The sequence below is a fragment of the Hippocampus zosterae genome, chromosome 13 (assembly GCF_025434085.1).
Source record: "Hippocampus zosterae strain Florida chromosome 13, ASM2543408v3, whole genome shotgun sequence".
NCBI lineage: Eukaryota > Metazoa > Chordata > Actinopteri > Syngnathiformes > Syngnathidae > Hippocampus > Hippocampus zosterae.
The window spans coordinates 7,093,599-7,110,340 of NC_067463.1; the positions used below are offsets into that span (position 1 = coordinate 7,093,599).

The window sequence follows — 16,742 nt, forward strand, 5'->3', positions numbered from 1 at the left end:
TCATTAGACGTGTCCTCACCCTTGCCGGTGACAACCAGTATTAGTGCTTCATGAAACCATGACTCTTTCCAACCACGGTAAACCGTCAAATCGGTCATCGGTCCATGCCTCCTCGGAAATTGAGGCACTTGTCAGTGAAGCTACCGCCTCTGTTGTCCGTTATAAAATGCAAACAAATTGGACATAGATCAGTCTCCCACGAGCAGATTTCACTTAACCCAATCGGATATTACAGTAGCTAAATGTACATGCGTATCACTTAATAACCCAATGTGCCATCTGGGATTCTCTCTTAGCAGAGTCAATAATAAGGTCATCCTCTGCACCAACACGTTCCATAGTCCTAATTAATATGTTCATTTTCATTTTAAACTGATCAATTAATCTCTGTCACACGTATGCTGGAGCTCCAAAGGCCTCGGGCATGAAGATGATCATCTGTGCTCAAAGTCTGCTGGGAGTTCAACGTTACAGGATTAGCTTCTGGCCTTTCCACTCGGCAACCCTGCCGCCTCCGTCCCAACTTTCCGCCTCACCACCGAGGCGTCGCATCTGCTTCTTGTTTGCATTTTGTATGCATTTATTCACACTTAATGTAACAAACACATTTTTCGTCTCTTCCTCTCTACCAGTCCTTTGCCTCCTTCTCCTCTCTCTCTCTCACTCTGACATATGGCAGTGTGATATCCACAGCCGCGAGGCTCTAATTTATTGAGCTAACGATCTACACCACCTCCATGAATATAGAACGAAGGTCTAGCCTCTCCCTCTCGCCGCGTTTTTTGCTCACCGTCTTGGCCCGTCTCCACGCCTCACCTGTTGTTCGGCGCATGTAAATGAGTAGTACACGCGCGCACACACACACACACACACACACACACAAACACATGCAATTGTTTAATCTAATTAAGCAGGAACCTGTTTCAACAAGCAGGTTGTAAATACTGAGGCTGTATTAGTGAAATGGAATTAGGCACGGTTGTGCGCGCGCCTGTGTGCGCCTTAAATAACAGTGGAAAATTGTCTTCATCCATGTGTGCGTGAATATATTTCGGGTAAGCTGCACGCAACACTTGGCAATTCCACAAGAGTTCCTGGGTCTCAAACAATGTGTGTGTAGTAACTACGCCAGGGACGTAGTGCGATTCATGTCGTGACTACATCCATGCATCTAGTTATTTTTTATATATATTTTTTTCTCAAGTGCTAATGAGGACATTTGGGTCGTGGGTGAGCTAGGGCCTTTCCCAGCTGAGGTGAGAAGCAGGGCACATGCTAAGCTGGTTGCCATCGTAATCATTCGAATCAGGTGTGTTGCAACAGGGAGACTTGGAAAACATGCAGGACAGCAGCCCTCCAGGACCTGAGTTTGACACCTATTATTTAGAGTCTTCCATTAACCTGCCATGCATGTTTTGGGAATGTGGGAGCAAACCCGAGTACCCTGAGAAAATCCACACCGGCACGGGGAGAGCATGCAAACTCCATAGAGGAAGGCCAAAGCCGGATTCGAACCCGTGACCTCTGCACTGCAAGGCTGACATGCTGACCAGTCGACCACCGGGCTTCCCTACATTGTGATACACAAACAAAAATATCATATCAGTACATATTTTGGTTTTATAGGTTCAGGCTTAGGCTAAAATAAAGTCAAACAAACTATGAAGTAATATAAAAGACACTTTTGAAAGAATCGACTTCAATTAGAGTTGTTCATTACGAAACACTTTGATTTGCAGTCTTTGAAAAATTCACGACAGTGTTGCTGTATTTCCCAACTGGTACAAAAGTTCATCCGCAGACTGTTTATTGAGACGTGAAAGCGCCGTTGTCACTCCGACTCTCGTGTTGAAGCCCAAATTCCTTTCATTTTTTTGTTCTCTCTGCTCCCTCTGCGCCCTTTTTCAAAAGTGGCTCTGGGATTATCAGCAATCCCCAAAGAATGAAAGAAAAGGGTCAAAGCAAAGTTTGGCGGCCCGGTCACGAAGAGTTGGCTGACTCTCCTGGTTGTTATAGCAACAGAGCCCCCCTCGGACTGGCTGCTACCTGCGGGGGACATGGAACGGTTTGTCAGCGTCAGTTCACAGCTCATCAAATTATAATAGACGGCAGGTTCCATTCGTGGTTTATTCACCTGATCATTGATGAAGCTCTGCGGGGAGTTCTTAAAGAGTTATGGTAGTCTATTTTTTGTATGAATGGAAGCACGGCAAAGCAGAAAAACAAGGGTCTCCTTTCCGGCGAGTGTGCTTAAGTAGGCCATGGAAGCAGTTTAGTTTATGCCCGGCTCCTCAGAGACAGCTTAATAAATTGCTTTTTCTCCTGCATGATATCATCAGGGAGATAGGTGGTTGGGAATACTTATTTTTTAATTTTTTGTTTGCATGATGGGCACGCAGGGTGGGAATTAGCCTGCCAAATGTGGGAATTTTTTTTTAAATGTAGTGGCACATTAATTTGCTGAAGCTAGAAGCCACGGTGATGGGTAAGCATGAGTTTCATTTCTTTCAAATCAAATTTTAAGAGTGCTCAATTCACTCAACAAGGAGACAGAGGAGGAAACATGAGCATGAAGAGACTATTAACTCTAACCTACGCAGAGTGTCCCCCCCCCAAAAAAAACCCACCTACTACGCTGCAACTGACTATTAAATGTCTCTGAAGTTTCATCCTTTTGGATTGTAACCAACATTTTATTCCCTCGTATATGAAAGTCTTCAGCTTAGTCAACATTCATTCATTCATTCATTCATCTTCCGTACCGCTTGATCCTCACTAGGGTCGCGGGGGGTGCTGGAGCCCATCCCAGCCGTCTCCGGGCAGTAGGCGGGGGACACCCTGAATCGGTTGCCAGCCAATCGCAGGGCACACAGAAACGAACAACCATTCGCACTCACACCTAGGGACAATTTAGAGTGTTCAATCAGCCTGCCACGCATGTTTTTGGAATGTGGGAGGAAACCGGAGCACCCGGAGAAAACCGGGTGCTCCGGTTTTCTGTGCAAACTCCACACAGGGAGGCCGGAGCTGGAATCGAACCCGGTACCTCTGCACTGTGAAGCCGACGTGCTAACCACTGGACTACCGGGCCGCCCGCGTAGTCAACATCTTAATGTTAAATTTAGCTTTTGTGGGTGTTTTTGTGTGATGCCACCTCATTTTATACCTCGATGATAGATACCAAAATAATCACAAAATAATCACTTGATTAATTTTATTTATTTATTTTTTTTAATGATGAAAATGAGAACACTAAATTGTCCCTGGGTGTGAGTGTGAGCGTGAATGGTTGTTCGTCTCTGTGTGCCCTGCGATTGGCTGGCAACCGATTCAGGGTGTCCCCCGCCTACTGCCCGGAGACAGCTGGGATCGGCTCCAGCACCCCCCGCGACACTAGTGAGGATCAAGCGGTTCGGAAGATGAATGAATGAATGAATGAATGAATGATGAAAATGAGTACAACCTGCTCGGTGATGTATTGCTAGCTTCACATCTAGCGAATGGCGAGAATAAGTGCTCTACTTACTGTATTGTATTTGTCTTTATTGAACAAAAGCACAAAAGCATGTCACGATTGTCAAGGAAGAAGTGGATTGTCACAAAGGGGCGGGTCCTTCTTATGTTCAATAGCTGGAAATATTTTTGGGGGGGGGGCGGCGAAAGCTTGTGTGCATTTTCCATTGGCTGTTACATCTGCAATGTTGCGACAGCGTCTGCTGCCAATCAAAATTTTTTGAATAACAGCAAAACGAGTTATTACCCCTCACCATGTTGTTTGAGGCTGTGTTGCTGCACAGTGTGTGTCAGCTCAGCCTCTCTCCTGCCCAAGGGGTTCACGCGTCGTCGTTACCTCGCAACCATAAAGCCCTCGTCTTTATTGGGCGCAAATTCCTTCTCTTCTGGTTTTCTTTGTTCGCACAAGGCAATTAGCAAGAGAGAGAGGGAGAGTGTGCGTGTGTCCCTGGGTGTCAGTATTTTCCTTAATCATTCAACTTTACAAATTGCTTATTTACCGAAATATTCATTGTGTCATATTGATTTTCAAATTGAGGTAAATGTGAACGCTGTTTGCATATTCTCAGCCCTCAAACTACACTGGGCAAGTGGAAAAAAATGTTGATATCAGATGCTGAATTTAAAAAAATATATATTTCTTACATCCAAAGGGAAAATAAGGAAGGAAGGAAGGGAAAAGTAAGGCAGTGAGGTTGATATTCGCAGCTGGATTTTGGTCTAATTTGTCGGTGTTTTTCTGTTTGCATGCCTTTTTAAGTACAACTTTAATCCATGTCTTTTGTCTATTTAGTGTCGTTTCTCTTTGATATCCAACACGCTATTCGCCCCTAAATCATTTATATTCATTTATTCATTTGTTTGATGACTAAGGAGCCCTTTACTGATTTGCCGAACCGCACAAGTGGAGCATCTTGGAGTTCTGAGCGATAATTTATGTGTAGTGCATGTTTGTTTTTGTGTATTAAATGCGTAACACAGGGATTTTAAGCAGAGACACCGAGCCGATATGTAAATTTGGGCATCCGTGGAAGATTTAATTTTTGCTCGCTAACTGCACATTGCGTTGGTTGAAATAGGCTAACTAATTAGAGTAAACTTGAGCAGTGGCTGTGTTCTTAACCTTCCCGGCAATAGACTAAATTGCCAAAATGGCGAGTCGTATTTTATTAATAATATATATTTAAATTCCTGCATATACTTGAATACTAACATATAGGATATGCATGTGAGTGGTAGGAAATATTTTTGCTCACTGAAGACGTTGAATGTGAACGTGCAATAGACAGGCAGGCCTGGTCGATTGAGCGCAGTGGAAGCGAGTGAATGAGATTAAACAGTTTGCCAGCTGCTAACTAGCTTTAGCGTTAGCCACTTTGTGTGGAGCCTACTGTCCAAGTAAGTAATTCGCAATTGCACCAGGTGGCCACTGAGGCAAATACAAGTGCTGCATTCTCATATAGTCGGGGCCGGCACCCAGTTGCGTCACTGAGCACAGTATTAGCCACACCCCCAAAAATTAGGTCAACTAAATGGATGAAACGGTTTAATTCAGTATCTCCATAATTCAGCGCTACAGTTTCCGGTCTTTATACATGTTTGAAGGTAATTGCTGAAAACGTGCGGCATTTCTAGAAACAAATCTCTGAATTGACTTTTCAGGTAGGGTCACCTCACAGTGCAGAGGTGCAGGGTTCGATTCTGGCTCCGTCCTTCCTGTGTGGAGTTTGCATGTTATCCCCGTGCCAGCGTGGGTTTTCTCCGGGTATTCCCAATTTCCTCCCTCATTCCTAAAACACATGCAGCAGGTTAATGGAACACTCTAAATTGTCCCGAGGTGTGATTATGAGTGCAGATGGTTGTTCCTCTACATGTGCTGTGTGATTGGCTGGCAACCGGTTCAGGGTGTACCCTGCCGACTGCCCGAAGACAGCTGGGATAGGCTCCAGCACACCCCGTGAGATAGATGCAGATCCATTCATCTATCCGTAGTCGTATTGATTGAGAGCTCTTTTAAGCCCACTAAATGCTGATCAAAAAGCCCTCTGATACATTATGAGCCTATAAACCCCTTTTCATCCCACCACATCTCGATCCCTCGACTGCCTCCGTCATTCTCACGGCTCAGGCTGCAAGCAGAGGAAGCGAGACAATGACGCGTGTCAATGAAAAGTGTCAACGAGGACAAATTCAAATGAGAGCGGACACGACAACGCAAACGGGATGCGTTGGGGCAATATGATGGGGTGGACTTGTGTGCTGCAGATGCATGAAAAAGAAATAGTCTGCTGGAGTGTTATTGGGTGAAAATTTTTGCTTGCAATCAGTGACATGAAGCATTCATTTCAATTTGTTTCGGAGCTTCGTTGCCGCTTCAGCTATGTTAAACTCACTCAAATCTGTTTGCAATGTTTATCTGTTATCCCTGGCGAAGGAATGGGATTACAGCGCCACATGCATGTGTAACCTCATAGATAGAGACACACACACACACAAGTACAGTAGACACACATTTCTGCACCCTAACCTCTGGACAGGGTCCCATCCAAAGTATTAAAGGGTCTTAAGAGGCAGAAATCACTAATGACTTGCTTTATCTCCTAAACACAGCTTTAGACCTGATCACCCGGGCTCTGAAAGCGAACGCACGCACACACGCACACGCACACGCACACACACTAACAAGCCCAAATTCCATGGCTGGAGACTATCCAAAATTTAAAGTATGCCACTGTCCACTAGTCGGAGTGAATTTTTAAAAAATCGGTCTTATTATTACGAGGGCAGCTCGGTGGTCCAGTGGTTAGCACGTCGACCTCAAAGTGCAAAGGTGCAGGGTTCGATTCTGGCTCCAGCCTTCCTGTCTGGAGTTTGCATGTTCTCCCCGGGCCTATGTGGGTTTTCTCCAGGTGCTCCGGTTTCCTCTCACTTTCCTAAAACATGCATGGCAGGCTGATTGAACACTCTAAATTGTTCCAAGGTGTGAGCGCGGATGGTTGTTTGTCTATGTGTGCCCTGCGATTGGCTGGCAACTGATTCAGGGTGTCCCCCGCCAACTGCCTGAAGACGGCTGGGATAGGTCCGGCACCTCCCGCGACCCTTGTGAGGATAAAGCGGATCGGAAATGGATGGATGGATGGATGTATAATGAATGTTTATCAGCATTTGTATTTATGCTATTCGCAGGCCGGCCCGGTCGCTATATCCCACAAAGAGCCGAGCTCGAACGTACTTTGACTGACGGAGGCAGTGTGACATTTGACACATGTAAGTGACAATGTGAATTTAAACATAGGTGTGATTTTTTTTCTGCAAGAGAGGAGGATACGTGACGACCTCCTACATGCTATATTTTAAAAAAAGTATTCTGCTCTTTGTAAGTGGAAGAGACAAACAAACATTACCGAGGTATGGAAAATTGATGAGCAACTGTGTAATGTTGTGTTTTATTTAACTCGCCCTGAGTGTTTGCCCACAGTGCAAAACTTGAAACCCGTGGTTCATAAGGGCATATCGTACCGTGCATAGTGTCAGATAATCGTAATCAGGTTGTTTTTATGTAAATTCAATGATAGCCAACCTGTGGCAGCACCTCTGGGCAGCATTTACTATGCTATGCCAATGGAATGGAAAGGGGGGTTCAAAACGGTCAGAGAAAGATTGTCCCATCTCCAAAATTACTCATGGATGAATTAATTGTTCATCCACACAGATATCGATACGGAGATTCATGAACTCAAGGAGAAGCTGGATGTGTTTCTGCTCCGTCTTTCGACTTTTACCAAACTTCCTTCTGAATTACCTTGTAGACTATTATGCGAAGGGGCGCACGGTAAAATCGAAGAAAATGGGCCACGGCTTTTCTCTAAGAGGCTAAGGCAGGATTTGATTTTAACAAGTTGGAAGAGGAAAGTGAAAGGCAAAGTAGGAGAAGATTTTGCCGGATGAAGGAATAGGGGCTGCTAAGCCTGGTTATCTCAACAGCTTGAAAAACAAGCACTTAACCGAGTGACCGGTGTTGAAATACTTTGGAAAAAAAACAAACAAAAAAAACTTCTCGTTATTTTATTTTAGCCCCTACTTCCTGCGCTGCGGGTCCTCACCCGCATTGCCGATCCGCTCGATGTTGCCGTGCGAACTGAAATCAAACGGCTCATCTGTCAAATAAATGCTTTGCTGTGTTTTGGAGCTGCGCTGTCATTATCATCCGAAGGCGCTGATCGCAGAACCAACAAAAGCGCTGTCTAGACAAATATACGGGCAACCGCTTTGAAGCGCCTCAAAAGCCTGCAAACAACCAGCTAACCTTGACTGATATATTTTCAGTTTGTGTTTGGCAGTTTCCAGGCAAATAATCGCTTCTTTAATGTTGGCACTTGACATCCTACTTTAGAGCTATCGGAAGACATCGGATCATGTTAGCATATCTGGTATGTCTAACATGACTCACCAGCTTATAAAACACAATGTGGGCTATTTATTGATGCTCACATTTTCTCTGTTCAACATTGTGCGTTATGAAACGCCATGAACAGTCATGCTAAAGTTAGCAAACGGTCAAGTCTTGACCGAATTACAATCGATGCCAATGACCGACCCTCGGGATCCGCCGCATATCTCACCAGGTTATATTCTGTGGTGGAATATAAAATGATTGCGGTCCGTAACGGTAGTAGAATTATGGGCTTGAACATTGTGATTTATGGAGTTCTTGCTGCCCACTTGAGCCGCTAATGTTTCTCAATGAGGCATAGCCCCCCACTCGGCACTCAGGACCAAGTTGCACAGAAGATTGAACTTGACACGATATATCGGTCAGACAAGTGTAAATGTCATAAATGAGTCAGAATACTCAGGACTCAGGTATCATGTTCATATGAACTTCATGTTTGGCATCTTCGGGAATTTATGTCGGAGGAAAAAAAATGCAGTGGAACGTCCCAATTAAAAAAAAATATATATTGGAAAACTATGCTTCCAAAGTAGATATGGAGGTGCTGAAACACCCAAATATATTTTGCACAGATTAAGAAATAAAAATAGAACAGGTACATTATTTATTTGTGAACCAAATGAATCACGCAAAATCATTGTGTTCAAAGAAAACAACCCCCCCCCCCAAAAAAAAATCACACCTAATTCTTGCTTTTTCACCTTCTTTGACCCAACAGGTCTGACCATTAAATGTTTGGCAGAAAGCTTTTAAAGTCCTAGACAAGGAAAAGACGGGGGGAAAAGTTTCGAGGAAAAGGAAAATAATCAAGTCTATATCCGCGCATTTGTCAGAGGAACAACGTGGGGACATAAGACATCAAATGGTCTGCCGGAAGTCATCTGACCCATTACGCTTTCCTTCGTGCATATACACACACACACACACACACACACACACACACTTCTCTCTGTCTCTGCCCTGCAGCAACAGATGCTGGCACACACAGAGCGGCTTCCTTTGAATCTCCTTCGCTCTGCTTCCATTACTTACTCTCTCTATCTTTGTTGCTCCCCTCGTCCGCGAGATAAAATGCCAGTCATCCTTGGCTCTGATCGTAAACAACAAATCAGGGTGGCGGCGAGAGTACAAGGAAACCGGCGTGCGGCGGTTAAGACGAAGTGGAGGGTGGGAGTGAGGGCGGGGGGCGGGGAAGGGGAGCGGTGTGAGTGGAGTATAAAGAGAGAGAAAGGCAGTGGCTATTTGATAGTGTCAGCTGTATAGAGGAGATACAGACAGGCCATTCATCTCAATGGATCCAATAGCGGTCTCAGAGGAGTGTGCAAACACAAACCACACTCACTTAAACCGAGGGCACCTGATGGAACTTGCATGCACAGGAGCTCTTTGATACACAAACCAGTTCAGGTTTAAGGTAAAGCTTAAAAAAAAACAACTCTCCAGAGCTGTATGTATGTCATGTTGAGTTGACTACTGCGAAAGAGAGTCGGGGGGGGGGGGGTTGCGCTGGAGTGAAGATTTGCTTTGTAAGTGGAGCAGTTTGTGCGCATGTTTCCCGTCGGCGAGCTACGTGCCATGATGCGCGAGAGTGAGCGAAACAGAGGGTGAGAACGGGGGAGCCTGAAAGCCATTACATCAAGCGCTGTACTATTTCGTACTCCTATCACAGGGAGCGGCACGATAAGAGTGGCCTACCTTTTCAGATCACAAATTTTCGGAAGCCACGGTAACTACCAAACGTCCGCAGACTGAACGAGGCCATTGTCATATTGTCAGCCACGACCATTCGTCTTTCCAAGAGGCTGGTTCCTCGAATACCTCTTTCACATTGAGCTGCTGCCAGTGCTGATTCGGAACTAGCGCCAAAATTAGCATTGGTTAGCGTCAACTCCTTGCTAGTCCAGAGGGGACGGATCTCAGTGCATCATCGCCTAGGAGCAGTGACTATACTTCCTCGTCATCTTAATGCAAGCAGGTAGCAGACTCTACTCTCGAGCGGCTTTGTAAACGCAGACGCACGTGAATGAAACTTTTTTTTTGTCACACCCCATTAATTAAATAGCTCTTATGCTGCTCGTTCTGGTTTGGCCACCGTGGCCACTTGGGGGTGGTATAAAACAGACAGACGGATGTAGTGTTCATTGAGACGTCACATCTCCTTTCAGTTCAGCAGAACAGCACTAATATTATTCGTTCTTCAAAGAAGACAAAGGAAAAAAAAATAGTTGTCTTGCTACATGCGTTGCTAAAATTCTTACCTTAAAGGGTTATAGCTTTACAACATCGATGGTATTTCGTCGGGCGTGACTGATATGGACCGATTTCAGTATTTGGCCAAGAACATTTCTGATTGCTGGTAAATAACTGATTAATCGGACAAATAACTAGAAAATACATGCAGTGTAATGAATAAAATATCTTTTTTGCCCAACATTTTATGTACCATATTTGTTTAACTTTCTAACGACGAAACCACCCAAAAAAAGGGTGTTATTTTTTTCGACAGCAAAGTAGTTTTTGAATGTACTGTTTTTGTCTTATGTGAGAAAAAAAAACAAGCTGCAAAACTTGGCCCATTAAATCGGTCGGTTCAAAGTAAGTAGCATTAGCATTAAGCTAGCGGCATGAGAGGCTAAACTTTGTGGTTGTTTTGAATAAACAATGAAATTCTTTTTGTTTTACGTTGAGTTTGACAGCCTCCGGCAAGACAAAGCTTCAAATTGCTTTTTTGAAGAATTGTTCACTATTTACCAAACTGCTGCTTATAACGAAGTGCGATAGTTTCACTCCCTGTGTGGTGATCGTATCTCAAAAACATTCCATTCTGCGATATCCGAGCGCGCCTGCTTGTGCCTCCCATACTTCTGTGCAGGACAATGGGCAGTGTAATCGGTTAGGAAATTCATCAATTATTAAGAGCTCCGGTGATTGTTGATTCATCATGTCTTGAATTGATTGTGGCAAACACTAACTAATGTTATGTTGACTCTATTGCAACTTGTGGCCCAAAGAAGAGCATCATTTAAAAAAAAAATGGAATTGCCAATAATAATAATCACAAAAATAATGATCGTTGCTAGAATAAATGTCCACCCATCCATTTTCTATAGAGCATGTCCTCATTAGGGTGCCGTGTGAGATCGAGCCTATTCCAGATGGCTTTTGGCAAGCGAGAGTAAATATTTAATGATCAAATAATTTATCCCAATCTTGAAAGAACAGATTTGTTTTCAAATTCCCACCCCTATTGTAACTAAAAAAAACTATCCAAAAAAACCCATATATCGGTACGTGATTACATTTCCTTCAAACTTAACAATCAATTGATTGCGGGTTGCAGCCAAGCCGCCCACTCGCTTTCACTACATGACTCGATTACTCAACAATCGAGTCCAAACAACCACTCGATTTGCGTAAGCCGTCGGTATCCGAGGCGTTTCTTCACGATGCCGGGTTGCTCTTTATCAGCAGTGTCATTTAAATGTCTATTTGCAGCACTGGGATTGTATCTACATCTTTTCACACTAATCCTCTTCCCCCTCTCATGTTCTCATTGTCCTTGGCTGAATTTCAGCAGGGTGGAAAAAAAAGCAGTCTTGTGCGATATTGTCCATATCATCGCTCTCCCTCTTCAGCGGCCATTATTCTGCTCACTCCGCTGCCTTTTTTTTTTTACCGTCTCGGCGAAATCAACTTGTTTAGTATTCCGCTGCTGACGCCGTGGAAGAACAATCGCAGTTTAGTCCTTTCCTCATCTAGCTGCGCATTTATTCGTCGAGCCAGTTCGTTTCATTGCCAAACAGGCCTCCTGACTCGATGTTTACCTCTACTCTGCGCATTCGTCACTCGTAATGCGGCTTACCATTTTAATTACGACACTGCCTTGCCGGTTTGAAGTTTTAGGAAAGAGGCATGACAGAGTGTCTATTATTATTTTTCCCTCCTCCTCATTCCCCTCCCGTGCCCTGCCGTTGACAGGTAATTTGCAAGGGAAGGGGGCGCTAATGTTAAGAAGGAGGAGAGACGACAGAAGGGTTGATACAACTGGTAAATCATTACCATGTCTGAGTAATTGATGCGTTCAGTTCGGAGGTCACCGACTTTTCTTGATACCGCAGATGATGCATGTCTTGGGGTATTTTGTGCACGCGTTGGCCTGTGTGTGTGTGTGTGTGTGTGTGTGTGTGTGTGTGTGTGTGTGTGTGTGTGTGTGTGTGTGTGTGTGTGTGTGACCATCTTTGCTGGGAAAGGGTAATCAGTTTCCTTGTAGAGGTGATTTAATCTGTAGGTCACGTGCACAGGATTGATTCTTCACAAGGTAGATGCATCATTGTCAAACACACACACACACACAGAGTTAAATAACTGGTCAGATGGCGGGTCTGTGGCATTGACACCGAGGTGACAGGAGGTCACACACTTTGTCTGCCTGAGCCTGAGAATGCTTTTGTCATTTCACATCACTTTGGTCTAAGCCACAAATCCACCTCCCCGCCCCAAAAAAGTCCACAGCTTTATTTGTGTTCCTAAATATGGGAGTGTGCCCCCCCCCCCACACACACAGGGCCAGGAATGTGGAACTGAGAAAAGAAATGACAAGCGAGTGACAGAGGGTTCATGGGTAGCCTTGTTTGTAATAACTTCTTTTGTGTGTGTGCTCTCTCACAACGGGTACTTTTTGTCTTTTAAACATATGCTAATGTTGTTATCGCTCCACATCCAATCCTGTTTTAACAGTGCCGAAACCTTAAAAGATGTCTTTCTGTCATTCGTCACACTGCAGTAAGGCTCACCCCGTGTGTGCGAGGATAAAAGATATTTTATATGTAAAAACCCACAACCTCCAATTGTTTACTCATTTCAATATCGATGTGCACTAAATCTCATATGGAATTGTCTGCTTTTATCTGACTTTGGTCTATCATATGCATCCTTCAATGCACATCATCTTTCCTCTCCTTGTTTTAAAAAGACAACAATCATGTAACTAACTGTAAGCGATTCTTAACTACATCGCTATCATATTGAGAGAAGCGCGTTCAAAAGAGAGCCAGCTAATTGATTGTAGCTGCATTAGCTTGATGAGCTTTACATGCACGCTTGCATTTCATATCGTGCCCACTTTTTGGACCTAATCCATTTTGTCTCACTACCGTCTGCAGTTTGGCCAAGCTTGTAGTCAGCAAAGCTCCCCTTGCTTTACGCTCCAAGTCCACATTCTCCACTTGCTATTTTTTAATCTATCACACAAAGAATCGCCCCTCCCCCTGAAAAAACAAAACCAAAACACGCACGCACACACATTTCCTGCACTGAGACCGATATGCTTTTGAAAATTGTTCTTGTGGAAAAAGTTCTATTGTGGCACAAAAAGTAGCTCTTGATCAGTGTGTGTTTTTTTTTCCTCTGGCATGTGAGAGAGAGAGACTTGGGAGAAGATAGTGTCAAGAGCAGGCGGGTGTTCACAAGCTGATACTGGAGTTGAGGAACTACTCGCAGATCTGCGCCATGATATCTATCGGCAGACACGTTTGATAAAGATGCTGCAAAGCACACAACAAAAAGATGGGACCCAATTACAAGCATCTTGTGGATCCCAGGCAGTAAATTGCGCACACACACACACACACACACATATATATATATATGCACTGCACTCGAATGCATTGGGAATGCTGCTTGTTGCCTCGGGGAAACATCATATTTAAAGAATGTGTTCATATCTTGACAGCTGAATCATAAAAACAAAGCTCAACTCTGCAGATCCTTTGAAGAACTGTGTAAATCTGAGCAACAAATAAATCATGTATCAAATGCCAACCGCAGTCATCGCAAGCAGGGTACATTCTTTGTTTTGTAATAAGACCTGATGAAATATAGTGTGCAGAGTAGGCAATGGCAAATTTACATGCCGCTAAAATGATCAGCACTGTTATAGAAATGTCCTATTTATTTATTTTGGATTGTATTGTTTTTCTTATTTTCATTTTTAACTGCCACAACACTTGCAAGTTGACATTGTGCCAACAATGTCATGCTCATTATAATTTCTTGTGAAATATAGACCTAATGGTACCTCAAGATATAAGTGACCTGATTTATTAGTTTTTCAAGATTTGACTACGCATTTGGCCGATTTTTTTGTTTTTTGCTTTGGCTTGCTGAAAAGCAAAAAGTGCAAACTTGAGAGGAGCGCAGTATCAACTCAAATCGGGTCTGAATTTACTGTCAAACTAAACATAAAACGAGAATTACACACTTTTTTTTCAAACAAGCAAACACAGGCTGAGCAACAACCCCCCTGCTCGTTTAATGCTAACGGTAATTTAAGAATAAGCTGCAGTTAGGCAAATAGCGAATGTTTTCATCAAAAGAGAGGTTTCAGTCTGCTTAATCCTCTCCCAGTGAAAGTTTCATATCAAACTAAACATCAAGTTACATTGAAAATTACGATACCTTATGGCCCTCAGTAGTATCATGCTAACCTACATGCAAAATGCCATTGACCTGCTGACAACGGACTTTGGTGTATTTGATATTACAACTCTTTAAATAACTCCTATTTGATGTGTTCAAATAGGTACAGCAAAAAAATAAGGATCATACTCACAGGTATTTAGTGTGTACAAAAAAAAAAGATTATTTCACTGTCCTGTGAGAATCACATGTCCATTTCTGTCATTTTTCAAAATGTTTACATGAATGGGATGTCTGAAATTTGAACACCTGATGAATGTAAACATTTTTAAAAATGACAAAAATGGACATACATGTTTTTCACAGGACAGTGATGATATGATGCAGGGCTAAAAAAATAATTTGGGAGTTTTGGGAGAGGCTGGAACGGATTAAAACATCTCAATTCATTTCAGTGGGAAAAGATGCTTTGAGATGCAATTGTTATGAATTACATGTCTGGTCACGGAACTAATTAAAGACCAATCTCCAGACAGACACCGATGTAATTAGCGAATGCCTTCGACTGCGGCTCTCAGATTGTCCACGTTTTTGGAGAATCAGTGTGGGTGCTTTAAAACAAACATTTCTGTCTATGAAGCTTTCTGGTGCTGCCTTTTTCACTTCACCACAAGAAAAGAAATGCACACTTTTACAGAAAAAAATAACAATATGGACTGACTCAATCCATCCATTTTTATGCCCATTTTTTTGTCTTGCGCATCAATTTCCTTTCATGTTCTCCAAGGAGCTTTTGCACTGCTGCCAAGCCTAAATAGAAGTTTGAGAGAGGCTGTTCACACCTGTCACCCGAGAATGCAAATCTGTTTTTATGGAAATTCCCACCAAATCTCTGGCCATTTTAGCACATTTTTAACCACTGGAGCGTCACTTTTAATCTCAATGATTTAACAACTGTCCTTTTTGAAATGGGAAGGGACCGAGCAAAGTGAGTGGTCATTTTAGCACATCTTTGCTAGCCTCTCCATCTCTTAGTAATGACACAGAATGCCGGTGACTCATAAAATAGGCATGGAGGACCCACAAAGAGGCAAAGTCACTTGCATCCTCAAGCCACTCCATCTGATTTTTAAGTCGCCCAGAGTGCTTTTACCTGAGAATAGACTTTCCTTACAGGCACTTGGCCAATTCAGACCTGCCATCTTGTAGCTTTTACCTTGCAAGCCTGTCATTACATCACCAATCAAGCTCTGACAACTTGAAGTTAAGCGTAGAGAGACTTTCAAATGTGATTTATAAGTCGTACGTGTTTGCTGGTGAACTGCGGAATTGAGCTACAGGCTTCATCTCCTAATTGCTTGCAAAATTGATTGTGTTTCTCGTCTCATCCATCACACACAGCGCCCCTTTGACCATTCTTATATTAGTATGCAATGCATATGCATATGAGACCTTTCAATAGTGTGTAAGGCTTCCCTTTTGTCTTGCCGTCTGTGACTTTCTGGATAGGTGCATGCATATTATATATAAGGCACATATTCAATAATAGCCAGGCCTAAATGCATTAAGCATTCCGGCACATGTGTCATTTTGACATGTTGCGGTTTGAGTGATTGGGTCTCTGGTGACATGTACGTGTTCATCTGTGCGACAGGCATTTGTCACGTTCTGCGGACCTTGTACTTTTTTTGAGGGTGAACAAGGATAATATTATTATTTTTTTAATGTATTTATTTATTCATTCATTCATTCATTCATTCATCTTCCGAGCCGCTTGATCCTCACTAGGGTCGCGGGGGGTGCTGGAGCCTATCCCAGCTGTCTTCGGGCAGTAGGCGGGGGACACCCTGAATCGGTTGCCAGCCAATCGCAGGGCACACAGAAACGGACAACCATTCGCACTCACACTCACACTCACACCTAGGGACAATATAGAGTGTACAATCAGCCTGCCATGCATAGTTTTGGAATGTGGGAGGAAACCGGAGCACCCGGAGAAAACCCACGCAGGCCTGGGGAGAACATGCAAACTCCACACCGGGAGGCCGGAGCTGGAATCGAACCCGGTACCTCTGCACTGTGAAGCCGACGTGCTAACCACTGGACTACCGGGCCACCCTGTATTTATTTATTTTTATTTAAAAAAAGACTGGCAAATCAGGGATATGTATAATGTATGGGTACAGAGGAAAAAACATCTCTGAGGGGTGTCTAAAAATCACAGTTGTTCATGTTTACAATCTGGATGGACACCTGCGGCTTCTCGAATGTGGCCTGTACTTGTACAATTAAATGTTTTTTTAGTTTTTTTTTTAAGATGAGTGGGTGGGCATTTTATTCCCATGCGCTCAGAATGAAT

At 43.5% G+C, this 16,742-nt stretch overlaps 1 protein-coding gene and 1 long non-coding RNA gene across 3 annotated transcripts in view; one reads left to right on the plus strand and one right to left on the minus strand.

Annotated features, from left to right (window-relative positions):
* Positions 1 to 16,742, plus strand: part of sdk1b (sidekick cell adhesion molecule 1b) — a 237,723-nt gene that overhangs the window by 19,122 nt on the left and 201,859 nt on the right. The gene's annotated exons all lie outside the window — the stretch shown is intronic.
* LOC127613636 (uncharacterized) lies at positions 494 to 9,317 on the minus strand. Its single transcript, XR_007966255.1, has 3 exons — positions 8,999 to 9,317; positions 1,436 to 1,570; positions 494 to 816 (listed from the first exon to the last, which is right to left on the minus strand). It is a non-coding gene; the product is annotated as an uncharacterized LOC127613636 (long non-coding RNA).